We start from the raw sequence: 21,811 nt of genomic DNA on the forward strand, positions 1-21,811 counted from the left end.
TACTGAAGGAAGACTGTGCCCCTAGAATGGTGATGGCTGCACAGCACTCGTCCTTGTGCTGAGGACCTACATCTGGGCGAGTTTTCTTCACATTGCTTTCAAAATAGGTCCATGCCCTAAGGGCAAAGCCTGCTCTCCAGATGGAAAATAGTGAGGCAACAGGGCTTCAAGTACAGACCAAACAGCCAAATGTCTTCACTAAAGCTACCCTGATTTATTTATTTTTACAAGGTTTTGATTCATTTTCTTTTAGTGAAATGGTTGCTATTTCTGCCTTCGCTCAGTTTGAACATGTTTTAATAGAGGATTAGTCTCCTCAGGCAGGTGCAAGGAAAGTGCTTACAGGATACGACAGTGAAAAGAACCGGCCGGTAGGGAAAAATCTCACCATGTTGTGGTATAATGAGCCCATTTAAACAGAAGTGAATGTTTGACATTTACATTTCCCTGTCTCCTGTATGAAGGCAGAACAATGTTCTGAAAATACAAAAGTGGTGGAAAATATTTTGCGTAAAGAAAACTTGCCTTAATTTATTAAGCCTCCAGCCGTGACAGCTTGCCATAGGGAAAACTGGGTGCACTCCATCCCTAGGGACACCTCTGTGCTCAGCTGTCCCACAGGTCAGCTCTGGTGTCACTTCAGAGAAGACACCTGCTCCTTTCTCAGCCAGTGGTAACACAACTAGCAGTATTAAAAAAATTAACAAAAAATTAAAAGGAAGAAAAAAATGAAAGTAAAATTGATGACAATTAGAGACTGGGGATAGGAGAATTACAAGAGAGGGAAAATTAATAAAGCCTATGTTATTTACTCTAACTTTCTAAAGCCATGACTAATGCATAATTTAAATATGTTTAATTAATTAATCCAGTAAATGGATACCTAGCAATTTCAAGGAGCTAGCAAATAAGCTAAAATAGATTACATTATCAGAATAGGCAGAGAGCGTGCCCAATAATATCAGAGCTAATTTGTGTGTTAAATAACACATCATTGTTCCACTTCAAATTCCTCCTTAAAACCTCTTTGCTCTGATGCACCTGTGAATGATAAGGCTTATGGTTCACAAAGAATGCTGCTTACTATATTGGTGAATTTTATCTCGTGTCTTCTGTTTTGTACTATTTTATTATCTTGCACTTAGATCTAGCACAGGATTTTTCCAACATCCACTTAGAAAGAGCTTAGCATAGTGGACTTCTAGTAAGAGTGAGGGTGTGTAGACAGCACACTAGTACTATTAATAAATTCATAACAAGTAGTTCATACTTTGGTTTTGTTCTTTAAAGTCATGGTTGTAATTAAAGATACAATTTCCAATTAGTTTTCTAAGAAAAGTAAAGTATGAGGCCAACTTATCTCCAAATAAAATGACGAAAGAAAGTTAACATAAAAAAGCAATGGAATGTAGGTAAACAGAGGTGACTTCAAAAAGAAATCTGATCCCATCTGCCTCTGTCCCAGAAAAATTAAGATAAATTCAAAAGTGATTTTGATCATTCTATAAAGTCTTAAACCTTCTTAATATAGCCTGGAACCAATCTTGGCTTAAATTCAAAAGGCCAATGTGTATTTTTCAATTGCTGACATCTGAATACCTCATTAGTATGTTGAAATTGTCACTCAAATGGCTGTTTTATTTGCCTAAGTGCTGATTTAATAGACCGAATGCAAGATTTGGCAGTATTGTTAAGGCACCCATGTTTGAAAATTGAGTGCTGACTTTGAATTATATGTGACTATATTTGTGCTGCTGTTCATTGAAAACAAGCTTTCTATCTGTCCATCATGGCAATTCTCACATCAAAAGCTGAGATACTGTACACAGTCAGCCTATTGGATACTACACCGCTTGCAGGTTTTGAGTTTTTTTAAAACTCATTTTACAGGAAAGCAACATACATTGTTTCAATTTTAATTGCCACTTTATAATTACAACTTCATTCTTGAGTGTAATAGCTGATTTGAAGGAAAAAAGCCAAAGCCTTTAGCAGAAGCAGTGAGGCCAGAAGCATAAAAGGTCCAGAAGGGATGAACAAAGGATGGAAGAGTTAAGTGTATGCTGAATGGCACCCTTGCTAATCTCAAATGGATGATGAGCAATGAAAAGCGGTCAGATAGCTGCCTTCTTCCTTTGAATTCACATCCTACATATAGGAAACTATTTAAAAGGCAGATTTTTAGATCAAAATCTTGTAAACATTGAACGTGGAACTGATCAGTCTGGGATTTTTGTCTAGGCCAGGTCACCAAACTGGGATATACTACAAATTAAAGAAATAAATAAAAAATAAATATAATAAAAAACAAACAAGCAACAACACTTTTCCATTATAATAAATTAATCTGATATTAGCAGAGGAAGTTGTTTGAAAATACAGATGAATTTGAATGTGGCAATATCCCTTCCAAGTGAAACTCAACTCATTTGGTTAATAAATAGTTCATCCTTGTAAGGGTTTTATAGTAGTGTGGGACAGGTTTGTGGAACAGAAGGAGCCTCCTCTATAGCTTTTCTGTTACTATTAACAGCAAGCACAGACAAAAGGTTCTACATTTACAAAGTATTATTATTCAAACCTATCAATGCTAAAATTCCTTTTTATCTAATCTGCCCTCAGAACTGAAACATACTGGCAGTTCTTGTAGTACTAGTGTTTTGTCCAGACAAGCTCTGGCATAATTCTGACAATGCTTCTGACCCTCAAAATGCCTGGGATTTCAGTTAAAACTGAACTGCAACAGATCTGTGGTGTAGGCAAATACCATGGATAAGCCGTGATGCTTCTTTCACATTCATTTTACCTTACTGCTCTGAAAATCCTTGGATGATCAGGTTTTTATTTTTATTTTTATTTTTTTTCCCAGAAAATACAAAAAGTATGGTTTATTATTGCAGAAGGATGCACAATGTGAAAGTTCCTTCAAAAAGTGAACACAAGCACAGCTGGATGTACAAACAGATATCTGAGTGTCCAAACGTGTGCATGCAAAATGAGAAGGAATTGGCGAAAATAGACATGTTCTTCAATGAGACATTTTTACTTTTTAAATTGATAGTGCCTATTAAGTGCAAACTGTTTTACATTTTTACAGTTAGCAAATGTCAATAAATCCATGGTACATAAAAGGGCACTGCTACTACGGCAGTTATTTGAATTCTATACTTTGTCAAATATATGTACCTCTTAATTCAATAATCTTTACAAGCAATACTCATTGTGGTTTACAGTATGACACCTGACCTTTTGTTAATGTCAAATACCATTTCACTTTAGCATGTAAAATTATTATATTTCTATAAATATAATCATTATTCTTGGGAAAAAAAATGTATTAAAGAAATGGAATAGGAAATGCTGATCAGCCAATCAATTATTTCACGACAGTGATTTTATGTATTATTGTTGACATTTCTGTGAGTACCCTAAAAAGGCCCACAGTATAAAAGAAAATAACAACTGGAAGTCAAAATTCTGCCTTTAATACTGGTCTGTTATCTGAGAGTAGATAAAAAACAAAATTCTGTTGTGCTGATTGGCAAGAAGAATGTAGTATTAAGTTGTTTTTCCAGCCAAGCTAGATAAAATCTCAGGCAGTGATTATACAATATGTGGTTTGGAACTTTTCTTAAAGGTAGCTAAGTGCAATTTACAAAATACCTATTTAACTGTGATAGGTATCTCCAGTTCTGCCTTAAAAAGCAAGCTAGCAACAGGGGAGATAAAGAATTCAGTTCCACATCATTAGGAGATACAGAAATTTTTTGCTGTACTAAGCAAATACACTTGCCACTGAATGAAACGTATCAGTTAAGCTTGATTCTGTTGCTTGACCATTGTATTCATGTACATTATCTATCAATAAATGCTTTTCTTTTCATGTTGACAGTATAAATCTCATTGATTCACGTGGGCATTTGTGTTAGAGGGAGAGTGTGGGTTAAAAAAGACCGAAAATATATGTATTTTTTTACTTATCTCTATATACGTAAATATAGGAAGAGGTACATTCTTACTGATCAGCTGGATTGTACTGAACAATCTTGCACAGAATGGTGTATTGCTCTTTCTGTTGGGATAGACCAAGGCAGAATTTTGCACTGTGGAAAGAAATAAATGTACCTTCTTTTTGTTTATGACGTGCCTCCAACAGTGCGGCATGTGCCAGAAAATTATTCTTTAAATAGCAACCTTCTCCACCTTCTATACTTGGCATTGACATTGTTTTCTTTATGAGGTAAAGTGTAGAAAGATACAAGACAGTCTTAGAGTGGCTTAGCAAGAGAGTAGTACCAGATTTAGACTTTGTTTATGACATAGTTCTTCTATGAATATGCAAGCAAAAATCAAAAGACTCTCCAGCTTGCAAAAAGAATTCATTATGAAACCCCACAACAAACCTAATGAGAACTTTAACAATTCCTGATTCAAACATTATATTAGAGGGCAAAAGAGTGGCAGAGATGAATCAGTTGCCTTACTAATGCATGAAGGCATCAGCTGCTTGAGATCATTTTAGAATATTTATATGGACACTTTGGTTCCCCAGATTTTCATATGTTATTTGTAACAAGGAAGATGGGCTACAGATGGGCTAAGTCAGAATACAGCTGTTTGAAAGGCCTTTCACCTCCAGAAGTCTTTTCGCTAAAGATAATAGAAGAGTCAACCACCTAGACAGTAATTTTAAAAAACGAACCACTGTCTGGAGAATAGAGAATTTGCCAGAGACAGCATTTTACTACTGCTGTTAGAGACTTTGCTAAATTTGGCCTGGACATTTTGCCACGAGACATTCAGTAATTGAAATGACCAATAGAGGCTATTGTCACAGCTTTGAAAAAACCTCTGTTGCCTACTTGTAATTCATTGCTGGTTGCTTAGCTTCCCTTAAAAGTCAACTCCTCATTTACAGTTGATACAAGTTTTTTCTGTAAAGGCTGAAGAAAAGGTAATGTGACTTATGAACTTGCTTTTCAGGACACTGATAAAAGTCTTCTTCAAGATCTCTATGAATTGGTTGGTTCTGTTTTCCATCACAAGAAGGTACTACACCAGAGCTCTGACAGAGGAAGGAGGTCATCGGAGTGCTTTTCAACCCATTTCAGGCAAAATGAGCTGGGTTAGCTCATACTCACCTTCAACAGTCCATTAAGCTTTCCCAGCTCATTTTGCCTGCAATGCGAAGGAATGTGTACCACAAACTCCTCCACAAGCAGAGATGGGAGGATGGCAGCTTCTCGCAAAGGGAGGTGGTAGACCACTGGGGGGAGAGCTATTTTCCGTTGCTTGATCAGGAATGCTTTTCCATGAACACTTAAGTCAAAGCAGACAGAGCATTACCTTTTATGCAATACAAGCTAAAATCTAGCCATGTGAAGATAGTTAAGAAAACTTTGTAATGACTGGCACTCGATGAGGGATCTTTAGTCAAAATCAACAGTTAGCTGACATCCAGTTTAAGTAAGACTTGATCATGGATAAACTCTTAACTTTAAAGACAAAAAAAGTGAATGTTTAACTCAAATCTTACTTGCACTTTAATATATGGGTATGAAAGCAGGAAACCTACCAGATTAATTGACAAATGTCTTTGGAAGAAAATGCCTTTAAAAAATATGAGGTAATAAATTTCAAGTGCCTAGATTCACTGGAAAAGTCAACAACTTATCTCTGTCATTTTTTAGGAAAGCGCATGGAGATATCTGAGAACTATGGGTTTATCCACTGAACACTTTCAAAGACCACATGATGTTGGAACATAAGAATGCATAGAGTCCTCTGGGTAGATAAAGACAAAGAGCCCCGGCCATTCTTGACCACAGACTAATGAATAGATGACATTTGATGGTACAAGAGAGGATTCAAGGTCTTCAGACAGAACCATGTACAACCATTTTATTTCAAAATCAGTTTGAAAAACATCCGCTATTTCATGGGGATCTTAAAAATACAGTTTTGTCCAATAGGCCACTTCAGCCTATATTTAACCTTTACCAGTTCAGTCATTCCACGGTTCTCAGAGTTCAGCCAAAGTAAGTGCTTTTGCCTTGGGATTTCAGTGCTTATAGACCCAATTATGAAAATTCCTGAGACCCAAATGTAATATTTGATGTTACACGTAGTTTTTCTTCCTCACGTGGTGGCATATGCAGAACTGGATCCTTAGCCAGAAATAACAGCTAAGAACAATAAACCTCATGGCAGAATGTGAGAGGCACTAACATTAAGGTATAGTAATATGTATTATATGAGGATCTTGTACACGTCACATTCTCTTTTCAGTTGCAAATTTATCTCTTTTAATGTGAGAGAATGAAGTACAGGGAGAGATAAGAAAGGGAATATGACACCAGAAGCCTAACTGGTTTAGCTTAAAATGCAGCAGTGCCTACTGCTTTGTTGAAGGAATGTAACCTGCTGGTGACGGCAATCATGACTTGACAGAGGATCAATCACAAGAGTTACAAGTGCTTTGCCCTTTTCCTGATATGTGACAGTTTTGGAAAACAGCATCCTAGATAATCCCTTGTGGAACAACTTTTTGGATTATCTCTAGTGACCCTAGTTTTCCTACACAAACATGAATATACTTCATATTATTAGCCCCAGTTAGGATAATAGCATTGGTAACAATGAGATTCAGAATCTTAACCAAAGAGCCGTAATGTGCTTGGCAGTAACAAAAGGCACCTTGAACAAACAGAATAAAACAACAAAAATGTTTAAAGCTACCTGCAGCTGCACTGTGCAGCTCTGAGGGGAACAGTTTTACTGCCTGTGAGGAGTTTGATTCATTCCTTACGATTCTTCAGGTTTTAGCCAGTATAACTTTAATGAAATAGCCAGTTCAGTTTCCTTGCAGACACTCATTTAAAATTGGAATATCACCACAGTGAGCCAGACCCCTTTTATTTGGCCAGTATTCATCCTGTTACTACATGCATGGCTCCTGCATTAGCAAAATCTTCCATGCCCAATGACCAGAAGAAGATTTGAAAGATTAGGCTACACAAAGTTTTGAAAGGATTTGCCAAGTTTGACATTTGCACCTGTGCAGCATGCAAAGGACAAAGTTTAGCCCTTAATATTATTTTATCCTGGCGGCATTTTAATATATCCAGGTTTGATTTTGCATCAACTCCTAACTCCTTAACAGTTTTAAATATGGTTGTGACATACCGCTGGGGTCACTGAACAATGTTAGCTAAACATCCAGAGTGTGATATTTGATTACAGTTAAGCTTCTCCAAAAGGCAACAGGAATCCATGAGGAAATTACTAGAGATGGAATTTTTAAAGAGTGTATATGGCTACAAATTCATATAGCTTATTAACATATATTTTAAGGATATTGATTCCAAAGAAGAAATGTACCCACAAAGAGAGACCCAAGATAAAGGCTAATGTGTAAATTGCTTTAAAAAGTGTAGTTACTGTAATTACATGGAGCATTTTACAAGCAACTAGGGACTGCTTTGGATAGATGACTGAAATTTAATCAGTATCTGGCACAGATTGCCTTTCTTTCACACCTCACGTTTCTGAAGTACTATTCTAGGGAAACCTACCAGAATTGTGAGCCTTTATTATCACATTAGATCTCTCTACGCGTTTTCAAAAGAATGACTTCCCCAGATATCACAGAAGGTATGGGTCTGGGTCCTTTTGCCCAGGAGCATATGTCTTTCTCTTCTTTTTTGGGGGCAAACTTCATTCAGCTATCCATTCTCAGGTTTGTAATCACACGGAACATTATGAATAAAATGCATAAAACTTTGGTTGTTAATGCAACCACCTGAGACTACAAGATAAAGGAGGAACGCACAGCCCTTTGTACTTAGAAGGCACAAACACTTGTGCTAAACCTTTTATAAAATACAACTTATTTCTTCTACAGGCTTCATTTTGTTGTTCGTATGAGCTGTCAAGAAACTGTCAGTTAAGAAAAGGGAGCCCCAGATGATCTATGCCTTTTAAAGCAAGAAGGAAACAGAAAATAATTAGATATGGTAAATGTGAAAATTGATCTATCTGAAGAGTGTGCAGTTTACAAGCAAGGAATCAATCAGTTTACACCAAGCAGATTAAAATCATGTATCATTATTTTTAATGGTTCAAGATGTAAAGGTTTGAAAGTCTAAATAGAATTCCTGATGATTAGTTTTATTAAAATCCTGAGTATTGGAAGATATACAATGGCTGTGTAGATTGATTACTATATTATCTGCTTTGTAGAAAAATAATATTCTTGACTTGCTGGTGTTTCTAAAATCCTCATTACTATGCCTATATACTCTGTCCCTGGAGTAAATTAAAGCATTTCCTTCTTTTGTAGTGTAGTTTGCTTAAAGTTGGATTCTTAGAAATACTGGGACTATGCTGTGACATCTGAGTTCTGGAGATCAATTTATAGCTGTTAAAGATCATGAAGAATTGCCCATTAAAACAGTTACTGTTTGACAAATAACAACATTTGTGTTTAGCCTGGATATTTATCAAGCAGACGGAGCACTTATTCCTGATGTCTGAATGAAGGTCTGCTTGAACAAACTTATTAATCAGTTAGTGCCAGGTCTTAACCACCTGTCTTATTTAAAATGAAACAAAACAAAACAAAGCCAAACACCTGAACCTTTACATATATTAAAATTGCACTCCTGATGTTATAGCACTGGGAAGTGCCCATGTTAAGGTACTATTGCCATGGGCCATACCACCAACAAATAGTAAAAGCTCCAAAAAAATATATTTTTTCTTGAGAATTGCTTACATATTGTTTTAATCTAAGGCTATGGGTCTTACATATGCAATACATATGTGTATTGCATTAGGCATACAGAAAACTCAAGCAGATCATGCTTTTCCTCAGATGTAGCAATTGTGCTGTTATTGAAGTCGGTGGGAACACTGCTTCTGACCTCATTAGCTTTTCAGAGGTTGGAAACTCTGATTCACAGAAAACTTTCATAATAAAAAAAACACGTTCTGGACTGGAACAAAATAAAAAAAATGATCTTTGAAGTATATCTTAAATATTTGTGAGTGAAAAACATTTTTGATTAAGCAAAATATTTTGGCAAAATGAATATTTTATTTTTTTGTTATCTAAGATTGTGGTATCAAAAACATGTAAACAAAAATCATTTCTATAATGGCTTGTTCTGAAAATACCAATACATTACCAGTTTCCCTCCTACATTTTTTCCCAAAGAAAACATCGGTTAAATTGACACCATTTTGTGGAATTTATCAGCACTGCCAGAACTGCATTCAATGAAAGAAGATGGTTTCATCAAAGCTATTCCAAGCAGCTTAGTTATTGAATCCACAGGGAGAAAAGCAAGCTTTACATAGGTCCCAGTTACAAAGAGTCTACTGTTTGTTAGTAAAGGATCAGCATAACTAAAATGAAGAGGTATGGCTAAGACAAAAGTTTCTAAGGAAAGCTTTGTGGCTCATTGTGCTACTTCATTTCTTTGGGAATTGTGCAAGAGGTGTTAAACGTGGATTGCTGTTCACATTAAACAAGTGCACAAGTATTTGATTTCTGTTCACTGTTCAAAATACTATAAAATATATTTTAACAGCAAATCATGATTTTGGCCTCTGTGTTTTATCACGTGCATCCTGCTTGCAGTACCAGCTCTGGTTCTTAAGCAGAGGTTCTTAAGGAAAAGTTCCAAGGAACGTATTTCAAGAAGGAATGAATAATAGGAATACCATTTTCTTCCATGAATAATTACATTCTCTGTTTATGTAACATTTATTTTGCAAAGCTATATACAAATATTAACGAAAGAATCAGCACAACATCCTTGTGTGCCAGCTTTTACACATAAAGAAATGAGGGAAAAAAAAGAGAGAGAGATAAAACACAGTACCTAGCTCTTTAGTCCTGTAACTGGGGTTTCAAGCTACTAAAGTAATGCAAATAACAATAATGCAATAATGGTATGGAAGAAACCTTTCAAGTTTGAGTGTCTAACTGGCTTGATTTTCATAGGTTTAGACTTCTGAGTGCTCACAGCTTCCTTTGAAGTCGATTGAAAATGTGAATGTCAGCACACATTAAAATCAGACCACTAATTTAGATGCTTAAACATGAAATTTAAATTCACAACTTTAAGTTTGGAAAAATTGGCTTAGGTGACTTTTCCAGTGTCAGAACAAGGAGATTCCTCGTTTCCAACACCTCTTCACAGAGATCCTAGCATAGACCCTATGGGCTAAACAAATAGATCATGACCATGACCATGTCACATACCCCGTGACAGATCCATGCAGCCAAAGTAAGTTGGTGTGGGCAGGGACTGCTGCATGATATCATAGTCCAAAGATTTCTATGAGATACTGCAAGAATAAGAGACACGGCCCTTCCTTCCGGAGCAGTCCAATAGCCAAGAGCTGATTCAACACAGCTTCTAGGTAAGGACTGGAAGAAGTCTGGTCATTTTACATACACTCCTCTTCTCATCCACTTTTTCCTACCTCCTACCATTTTACAGAGAAAACCCTTACAAACCTGACTAGAATAGGTGTGTTATTTTCTACAAAACTACTCTGGTTTAGCTTTTTTTAGTCTTAGCAAGTCTCAGATACAGTGCAGCATGAGGAATTTTTTTTTCTATGTACATAGGATCCAATTCTGGTTGTTAATAGAGAGATTGAGGAGCATCTTCCTCATCAGCTGACAGTCACAGGAGATGACCACAGTACAGAAAGGGCGTTCCTTGATCTGTATGACTTCACAGCTTTGATGAGGTAGCCAAAGTTCCCTTTTAAGTTATGTCTGCAGGAAAAGCCAAGGAGTGATGACTTGGACACACTGTGGCTCTCAAATATTGAAGCTGGTTAAAGCTGGTGAATTCTTTTTAGTACCAACTCTCTCTATGGATATGTCTCAGGATATATCTTAGTAAGTTCTGCCACTTGGTAGAAGCCAATTTGTAGTATGAATTGTTAAACGCCGAGAACCCAACATATGTGTCATGCGTATTTCACAGTGTTTTGGGCTAGTTCTAGCCTTGTCCTGAGTGCACACAACTGGTCGAATTCCATCAGAGCCATTCTTGAAACATATAATCCAATGTACTGATATACAGAAGGAACAAGGCTATTTCCAGTTGCAGGCCAAAGCTCAGTGCTTTGGGAGGATGGGGAGAGTTGCTTCAAGAGCACACTATGAATTTATGTGCACCCGGAGGGAGGTACACCGTCTGTGTGCTCCCCTGGCGGTGCTGTATCTTGGTACTTCCAAGGCCAGCTTATGTCAGGAGTTTGCCTATAGTGTAACTAACTCAGTAGGTGAGCACTAGTCAAACAACTTGACCCTATAAACCCATGAAACAAAGAAAATGGAGAAGCTGGGAGTTACAGTAAGCTAGGCTCAGTTATGATAAAAAGTTGGTTGATCCTTTTAATGTTAAGGAACAGGCACTACAATCTCGTTTGCTAAGGCCCGTCTGAAAGTCCAGCCTTGAAAGAATGAAATAGTGGATTACTGTTACCGCTGTGCTAAAGCTGCACAAAGTCCAAATGATATTGTAAATAACTAAAGTTTACCATGGTTCAGTGTATTTTCTTTCCACTACATTTTGGGATAGAAAGAGGCATATGGAGATCAGAAAAGAGTCAACTTAAATTGTGATGCTTACAGCTTTAATTATGAGCAACCCCAAGTCTCTATGTTTACAGAAGAGAGATTACCTACATGGTATTTGAAAACTATTGGGTGTAAGTTTATAGTGGTAACAGGCAAGTCTAATTTTCTTTCATACTTAGGATTTAATAGTTACAGAATGCTGCCCAAGGGAAAAAAAGTGAACAAGTAGTAACTTGATATTTATTCTACACAGACGTGAAGAAAGCTTAAAGAAATACACCATGTCTGAAACATTGACATGTATAACTATTTTAATTGTGATGTTGCTTTTCTAATAGACTTTTCTGCTATGGTACAGGTTTAAATAGTTGAAAAACTTTCCTGCCAAAAAAAAAACCAACAACCAACCAAGCTAACAAACAAAAAACTCTCCACCCCTACAAAATAAATAAATAAATAAATAAAATGAAAAAAGTTTTAAAAGCTTATGATGGATTTATTAATTCTGCACCAAGTTTGTACAGTTTTAAGCTGAGAATAATCTATTATCATTTGTATAATTTATACTACATTTCCTAGGCCAGATCATTTTATAAATATGGATTCCCTTCACTGCTGCTGTTTCTTCTCTATCCTAGAGGGTATTACTTAAGAATCCTGAGATGTTACCAGGTGCAGGGACAATTCAAGTGCGGAGATCCACAGCCCTGGCACTTTGACTGCATTAAGTGACCAGGAAACTGGTGTGATGAACAGAGCAGTGGTGGGAAGCCTTAAGTCTGCTTAGCCCTCCTGCTAAACCTATGTCTGCTGAAACATTCCTGCAACACAAAGTTACTATTATTTATTTTCTTTTAAGATGGAAGTAGAAGCATAGTTAACGAAGGAGGTTTACCCATAAACACGTGGAAGGTCGTGGCAGAATCAATATGTAGAGTACAAGTTTATCCTTGCTCTTAATTCATCCTCACTTGCATCTGGATCTCCTCCTGACACTAGACATTGAGTGCCTGACTCAGCACAGTTTTTTTTAATAAGCTTAAGCTAAACCCCATATGAAATACGGGGGCCATTATTTTAAATTTATCTATCCATTTTTACAGTGGATAATTTTCTTTTTATCAGCATCTGTATTCACAGAAAATGCATTTGGTGTCTCAGTTCCTTTTTTTAACACGAGAATTGTCTTTTGTGTGGCATTTTAAGCCAAATTAAATTATAAAAATACTCAGTTGTGTAACTATCAACAACACAGTATTTCTTATTATTACAGTGACAAACAGGAATACATTGGAAAAAAAATTGTGAATCTCATTTCTGATCCTAATGAAGCAAGTAACCCATTATACCAAGGTTAATTTGTTGACTCATGATTTCCACTTATCCAATGATATACTGAATCATATGAACAAACCTCTACATCTAATCAGGTTTTTTTTATTGAATCCTGACCTTTTATACACCTTCTTCTTGATTATGAATGACAGTGACCTTTATCTAATTTAAAACACACATACTGATGCAAAAATATGCAAAGTACACATGTAAATTCTGAATTAAGATGAAGATGTGCATAATCTTCCGGGGAGAAATTGCTTTAGAGAGAGATGTTTATATTAGGGCCAATTGAGGGTATGTGGGGAGAAAAAGTGAATTAGTCAGAACTCAGATGGGCTTGGATGAACAGCTGTGGCGATACTGAAGTCTGTTTAGATTTTCTGGGCTTCTATTTAGAATCCTGAAATGTCAATATAAATATCAATTTTTATTATGCTATTCAGCATTTTACAGCTTTCATGAAATTATCAACATGCAATAAAGTCAGGTAAAATACCTCCTCATATAAGATTTAGGAAACTATGCCTGAGTATTCCATTTTTGTTTCACTTAAAATACGTAATCTTAATTTTCTGCGACACAAAAACTGAGTTAAACTCACAACATGATAAAAGCTGAATGGTTCACTTTGCCATTTATCTCATTAAAGAGGAATGCTGTGAGTATCATCTGGAGATGGTCTTTTTAGTCCAGGATATAATTAAGGACTACTGTAAATACTGAAAAATAAATAAACAAATAAAACTGTGGAGTGACTTCCGCAGAAAAAGAACTCCTTAAATTTCCTTTTGCTTTTCTCTGTTCATTACTAATGGGTCTGCACTGGAGTTACTAAAGATGAACCCAGCCATGGGCGCAGTCTGAACTGCTGTGTAATCCTATAATCCACTCTCTCTTTCCACAAGTCACTCCTTCCTCTGAATTGCTGCAAACATAAGTTGTAGACCAGCGGCTTTGGTCTAGCCTTTCTTTTAAAATAAATATATATATTTACGTACACAGTGAATTTGCAAAACTTGGTGTAAAGACTGTCAAAGCAAAAATCTAACAAACGCATTCCTCTGAGAGACTCCAACCAAACAGTACCTGGCATTAGCGTGTACTTTCATGATTAACAACAGGGGGTTGTCAGACTGCTATTTCTGAAATAAACAGATTTATCCTGACAGATAATCAGCAGTTTGCACTACTTAATACATGTTATCATCTGCCACTGACATCATTACATTAAAAGCACACTTACTATAATCTTTTGTAGGAAATTAAACAGGTTTTATGATACACATTTGATGGACTTTTGGGGGGATAGAGTGGAGCCCAGAGGAGAGACTGGAACATTAGAGAGAAACTACATGCCAAATAAGACAGGGAAGACCCCAAGAAATACTATGTTGTATTTAGTTTTTCAGAATCGATTAGCGTAATTTCTAAATAAATTAAAACCAAATATTCTGACTGTAAACCATGTCTTGCACATTTAAGCAGCCTTTTATAATAACCTCATCTGTCCCTCAGTGCTCTTCTGTGTCTCACTGTCTGTCCTTCTGCCTGCTCCACATAAAAACTAGCCACATATCATGGTTGTGAAACATATCTGATCTTGCTGTTCACAGACGTATTTTTAGAGGTCAGCCGGTGGACCTCAGGGATACCATTGGTCAATGCTATTGAGCACTACCAACATAATTTTCTGTCCAGTTCAACATTTCTCTTCAGTAGTTTTAATGTATCTCTGTGTGGACCATCCCTTCTTCCCCTGAAAAAGGAGACACTGTGTTATCCATAACTCACAGGACAGGAAGTGCAGAAGCTGCTGAAACTATTACTGACGGAAAAAAAATTGGCACAGACCAATTCAAGGTCAATGTCTGTGACCTGCAGAAAATGCAGAACGTTGCTTACAAATGTGTCCTCCCTTCTACGCTGCCTGCTCATTCAGCTGGCTGTTTCTGCAGTGACCAAGTTGGGACTCAACAGTGAAAATGAAGTTTAAGTCAGAAAAACTTAATACATCTCCCTTGTAACCTCCAAGTGAACCATTATTGCCTCAGCTGGAAAGGTGACGGGAATTATATACTCCCAGGTTCACTTGAGCAAATTTTGAAATTTCTTTCCTATTTTTAATTTTAGGTTGTCAGTTAACATTATACTATTATTGTTCTATGAACTCACTACTAATTCAAAGACTAGGTAACAGAAACTACATGGGTTCTGTTACTTGACTCGAACAAGCATTTCATTCTCTTCCTTAACATGCAGTTTCTAAGTCATAAACTTTTCTATAGAGGCAATTCAGATACCTAAGTCCTGGCTCCAGAGGCCTGTTGCAACTAGCTTTTTTTCCCCTAGAGACAGAAATCTCATCCCTCTTTCAGTCCTTTGCCTCACATAGGATACATGTTGTTTCTTCTGCCCTCCTCCTTCATAACTCAGTAGGAACAGAAGTAAGAAATAGTGGCTAGGTACTGAGGGATCCAGGTTTATCCATTCACATCCATAGATTTTCATGTAACATTCTGCCTAAGGTTAAAAAAAACAGACAAACAAAAAACAAACAAACAAACAAACAAAACCAACCAAACCATCAGAATTAAGACAATTAAGAATTAAAGCTCTTTATATGATGAATGTAACCTTTAAGTAAGTGGCAGCATCATGCAGACTTTAAATTCATCTTAATTCATATGTACTCTTTGTAGAGTTATAAAATCTAACTTTCAGAAATATTTATGTATTGGTTAAGCATCTTTTTTCTCTTTATTCCTCTCCCTAACATTCCTGTCTCGGTTGTTGAAACTAATGCTGAATTTCGCCACAGATCTTTTGCCTCAGGTACACTGGACAAAACTCATAGTCTGATACTCTGATGTGAAATGGAGAAAGAAATGCTAATGTAACCAAGTCATTTCAAAGGCTTTGTTATTTTTAGTTTTAAAAGTGTTGAATTTCTATTGACCCACATTCTGCATATTTCTTGTACGCAGTGATGTTTGAGGTTGTTTAGATTTTCATTTGTGTTAGATATTTTGTGTCCAAAGGTCAAATGAGCATAGCTTTTGAGTCAGATGCCTACTGGCTGCATTTCTAATAGTTAATGTTTTCGCACTGAGAGAAATAAAAAAGGGGGAGACAGTTCAAGCTATCCCAAATAAACAGACAGAAGTAAAGCAACAATTACTTTTCCTGTGTGGACTGCTCTTGCTCATTTCTTCTCAAGAGATAACACTCTCTGACATAACGTCAGATAACCATGTTCAATGTTTCACAGACTTGCCATTTAAAGATTCATTTCCACTCCACTTATTTTCTTTTTATCTGCCCCTGTTTTGGTGCATTTCAGCTGTGAAAATTTTCATGTAGACTCCCCAGAACAGGTACTGGGGAGAGAGGGAAGCAGAAAGTGTCCAACATTGCTTAAAAAAAAACCCTCTAGAAATAATAAAAGGAGTGCGATAGGACAGAAAAATAAAATGTTCTCATGAGAATAGTTGTTTGCATAAAATCCTCAACTGTTACTGAAGCTTCAGTGGAGCTCCTGGGGAAGATGGATATATAAAGCCTCAGGTTAATTTCAGTCATTACCAAGCATTTTACATCTGCTGAAGAATTCCAAACATATAAAAGGATGTCAATCTAAACCTTCAGACCAAAATAAATAAATAAATAAATAAGGAGCGACTTCAAAGGCTGTCAGTAGGCGAGTTATGGATCTGATTCAGCTTTTAACCCCTAGAGGTATAAGCATGCTTTATCTGCAAAAGAAATGCAAGGTCTGTACTCTGCAACATTACATTTTAACAATGTACTCTACAGTACAAGGCAATGATAAAAAAAGGAGAGTATGATATAATTGTGTATGGGATTTGATGAGAGGCTGTGGGGAACGTATTCTTTCTCTGCAGTTATAGAAAAAAACAATGACAAATCATTGACCGAGGACTTTGTTGACGATTAGTTTTCCCATTTATAGCTGTACATTTTCTCAAAGGCTCTATCACTCACTTTTTAGGATTCCCAAATTTTCTTCTTTCTCTGGAATATTTTTAAGGTATAACTCAGCAAATGTACCTGTTTAGAGCTGAAAGCAACTAAGGCCTTTGAGAAGTTGGATGGAACTTATTAAAAAGCTCTGTAGCATCCTTTTAAGATGGCAATTTACCTTTTTAAGTGTCTTCTGTAAAACCAGCAGAAAAGAGCCTGGTGGAAGTAAGAGCCCTGCACTATATAAAGCTACAAGGTTTACCATATCTTATAGATTCTGTTGGAATGCTCAGTACAGTGGAGTGTAAGGTAACTTATCTTGGAGATGTTTGACTGAGTTACTATAGCAATGGCAAGTTTGTAGAGGCAGAGGAAGAAACCACACCAATAGAAAAAAAGGAACTGGTCATAGAAAGACACTGACAATTTTCTTTAGAAAACTGTATAGTACCAACTAGCCTGAAATGAAACATAAAGGTTCACTCCTTTGAGAGTTTGCTGAAAATACATTCAGAGGCCTAAATAATATAAAACACCTGATTCCTTCTGATTTATTTCTGTGTTTATTAAATAATTAAACTGAGTTATGACAGGTGAACCTGGTGAACCTACAAGGAGAATTGAGCACATAATTTGGAAATAACTGTATGAAATGCTGATGATGACTCACTAAGGAACACTTTTGTCCCTGTAATGCATTGTGTAAAAGGTGAAAAGGAAGCAGGAAATAACTGTCTGCTGCAACAATATTTTAATCCACTTACAAAAAAATCTTCCTCAGAAAGACCTTTTTCTCCCTTTTCATATCTCCATTGGTGAGTCATCTAATCTCATCACTGTACATCACTAAACTCCACAGGGATCACCTTTACTTCCCAACTTTATCCTGGCCAGAGATTCAGTCAAACAAAAGATCCTTACTGTCTTTCCTTAAGTTCAGATCCCATTCCCTTCCTCTTTCTGAAAACTAAAAAAAGTCCTTATATATATATATATATATATATTTCCTTCTGGGGAGAGGCAGAATAACTTTTCCTATAAATGAGAATTTCTTTGTGTGGAGCAAGTTGGTGGCAAGAATATATTTCTTTCTCTCTGTCTAGAAAAGATTCTAAAATTTTGCTTTTTAAACTCCTAGATCAAAATACATATTTGTTCTCCCTTAGGAATATCAATTTACTTAAAAAACTCTGCACTTCAAAGAGTTAATAAAAATTCTAATTACAGGATAAGAAAGAAAGGTCAGAATCCACTTACATCATTGTGAAGGGCTTTTATTACACACTGCTATAAAACATACTTCTTTTTTTCAGTTGCCATCCTCACCGGGTAACCTGCATACCAATAGGATCTACAAAATGCCATGAAGCAAAAGATATTTATCTGCTAAATTCTATGTACAATAACCTAACAAATGCCAGAGAAAGAAAGATTGCCCTCTGCACAGTAATACTTGTGTAGATGTCTTCTTTATGCTAACAATGACAAGGCTCTCTAGGTTTGTACTGTACTCCAAAATCAGAATGCTTTTTTTTTTTCAAAAAGCACACTGTATGTCAAAGAAAAAGATGCACAGTTTAGGCACTGAGATACTTTGTCTAGGGAGTAAGTACTCTCTCCTGAAACAGGCTAAAAATATCCAATCCAGAAAGGTAAAACTGAAAATTTATGCCTCAAGTCTTCCTGAAGAAATTAGACAGGATATGTTTGAGAGTATCTATGTCTCTCTGTCTGTCCTGTCTGGCCAACTAAATTTTCATTGTAAGCTCTGTCTAAAGCTTCACAGAACTGTTATTTGATTAACTTGGATGTGTTAGATAGTAAGTCTATAAAAAAGCAGGGTGGCTCCAGATCTAATCATTGTTATTTCTTAACTCCAGCTGTGCAAGAAAACAAACAAGAACTTTATTGTGGAACAAGTGTAAGTCAAAATAATTCTTTTTTTTTTTTTTTTTGACTGTAGTCCTCTTCAAATCCATAATTTGTGATTTAACGTATCAAAAGTTGTTTTTATAGTTATTTTAATCATTTGCATTCCTAAGTTCTGACAACAAATTCAAAGAAATATACATACATAAATGCAAGATTTACTGTCCACTTTCAGAAAACCAGGGTGTATTGTCAGATGCATTACTTCAATATTTTGTGTGGCAGATGCTAAAAGTTGGCATGTAGCTAATGAAGTAGTGCCTGACTTTCCTTTTCTTAAGGAGTTTTTTAAGAATCATATCCAAACAGTTGGTTTTGAGTTCTACTTTGCAAAGCAAGTTCTGCCTGTCCAACCTCTCTAAACAATAGATATTAACACAGACCTGTGAGGGTTCCATTTCACTACTTCTCCTGGCAGTCCTATTAACAATATGTTTATCTTGTGGTCTAAATTTATGACAGGCCCATTTGCAGTCAGGCCTGGAGTTTCCCTGTTTACAACACTGCAAAGTAAAAGGTGACCTTTTTATTTTTGTTTAAAACCTTTCAACAGTTTGTTCTGCTCCAAAGATAGCACCTTAATAAGGTTTCAGACCAGAAAGCCTGCAGGATGCTGTTTTCTGTTGGGGGGTACAGATCACTGCAGTAACTTACATACACATTAGAAGACATTTTTAAAAGAAAATACAAACTTGAGTGAAGATTACATTTGTAGATTAGAGAGCTGCTATGCTCTGCTATGCTAAGATCATACCTGCTGTTGTTATGAAAAGGAAAAGTTGGGGGGGGGGAATACATAGCTGGCGAAATAAACAGAAAAACAGCCAATTAAACACTTGCACCTATACATACAAGTAATAAAAGCATTAGGCACCTGGCACAATTCTATTAGGACCTAATTCTGACAACAATATGCATCATTATAGTGGGAACTGATAATGAGCAAACACTGGAGGAATTACATGTCTTTAGAAGAATCAGACTTCCTACCTTAGTAAGACTGATAGAAGGTAAGTCTCCCTTTAAAGAAAGTTGTAAGTAAAACCAGGCAGCAGTTGCAGTAAATTGAGTCCTTTCAGTCACTGTATACATGCAGCAGTTCTGCAATAAGGGAAAAATATAATGGGAGGAGCAGCTGTGAACGAGTGACCTCCTGAAGCTGAGTTCTCTTTGTGAATCAAGCACTGGGAGCCAGTGCCTCTGATTTGCATGGATTATCTCCACTTGAACAGATACATTTAAATTAACTGGCACAGGGGCACAGGGATTAAAAAAAAAAGGGGGGGGGGGGGGGAGGAAGAGTAAGTGAGTGAGTGAAGGAGAGCGGAGAGCGAAGGAGAGCGAGGAAGGAGAGAGGAGATCGGGGCGCTTGGCTGGGTACGCTGGCTCAGGCAGAGCTGAGTCTCAGAAGAGCTACAGCTCCCTCTTCATGTCACAGTTGTAAAATGAGGAAAGCTGTCATTATGGTCGAGTTTATAACAGATCCCCCCTCACCCCCCCCCCCCCCCCAACTTCTGATGGTCCATTTGATCAGATTTCTATAAACACTTAATAACTCAGTCTGTCATGCAGCTAGGGTTTTATACTGCAAGTCTCAAATGCTTATAAATCTGGTAAACCCTGGTAAATGATTTTAAGCATGGAAATATTTTGAGTGGAGTAATTTGTACAAATTGAGGTGGGATATTTGCAAGTATGCCTTGACAAATTTATTATCTGTGAGTGTGCGGGTGTCTTTAAAATAGTTAAGGGAAGGCAGCACTCAAGTGCTTCTGTTGGGGAGGATCACGGACAGAAGATTGTGTGTGCTCCAGCCGGTGTTTTCAATGTTATCTAAAATCTATCAAGACAAAAGAGAGACAAAAAATTTGTATTCAACCACTTCAGAATTTCTCCCTTATTACCATAAATACCACAAACATTACCTGTTGCACATTCCTGATTTGATTTAAATGCAGTACTTAAGCTGATTAGAGAATTATGATTCTATGTTCAACCCTCTTGAACCAGCATTCAATCCAAGAGGAAGCAAAACTAAACTTTGTTTCTTTTGTTTAGAGTGCTTCAAGTAACTTATTTTTACACTATAATATAGAATTTTGTGAACCTCCACATGTAGTCATTCTACATAGAAATTATCCCAAAAGTCAGGAAAGCAAAGTAGAACAGCTGGTCAGATGTCCCTTCACCACTGGTCAAAAATAAGAATGAATACAATAAATATATTTTCAGAAATATTATTTGGTGAGATTTGGTGGGACAAAATTTCCTATATTGGCAGTTAAAACAGCTAAGCTGAAATTTGGCTTGTAGGAAACGTCTTCTGTAAAATATCACTTGATCAGAGATCAATAACCTGAAACTGCCCTTAAAGACAAGGGCTAAATTCTGTCTCCAGTTTATTTGCAGACTGAGCTGAATCCAACAAGCGTATATTGTGTTCCTGTTGATGAGCTACATTTCTGGGGTAAAGCCCATAGAGCTCTCTCTGCAGGATCCCAACATTTACTTATAATACAGATTCCAAAATGATGCTTCTCTCTGAACAGAATATATGGTAAGTACTATACTTAATCTAGTCATGAGAAATTGCTTCTCGGAAATAATCACATTTACAGTAAAATTTGCTGCAGATAAATGATCACATAGATATTGGACAAAGTAGAGGAGAATATATTTAGATTTTCTAATAAATGCTATGTGACACAGTTATTGGTGTCTGCCTGAGCCCCATAAACAAGTGCTTCCTCTGAGAAATGTGCTCAGTTTACTGAAGAAGGTTTGGAAGATTTGAAAGTTTGATTATGTTAGTATGAGAGGGGGATGATTCTTGAACTACACGGTACATCTAAATATTTACCCAGGTAATATTTAACCCTGTCCCTCCCTGTGCACTCTCTAGAACTTCTCAACACCTTCGTTGGTCATATCTTACTTGTACGTTGGACACCAAAT

General features: G+C 36.5%; 1 protein-coding gene across 2 annotated transcripts in view; it reads right to left on the reverse strand.

Moving 5' to 3' along the window:
- The window catches only part of ADGRL2 (adhesion G protein-coupled receptor L2), a 388,201-nt gene extending 368,171 nt beyond the window's left edge, over positions 1-20,030 (reverse strand). For both annotated transcript variants that reach the window (XM_083846278.1, XM_083846287.1), the window contains exon 1: positions 19,847-20,030. The gene's annotated coding sequence lies outside the window, so the exon portion shown is untranslated. The remainder of the gene's footprint in view (positions 1-19,846) is intronic.
- Positions 20,031-21,811: the final 1,781 nt, after the last annotated feature.

Source organism: Anser anser, assembly GCF_964211835.1.
Source record: "Anser anser genome assembly, chromosome: 8".
In the NCBI taxonomy this organism is placed as follows: domain Eukaryota; kingdom Metazoa; phylum Chordata; class Aves; order Anseriformes; family Anatidae; genus Anser; species Anser anser.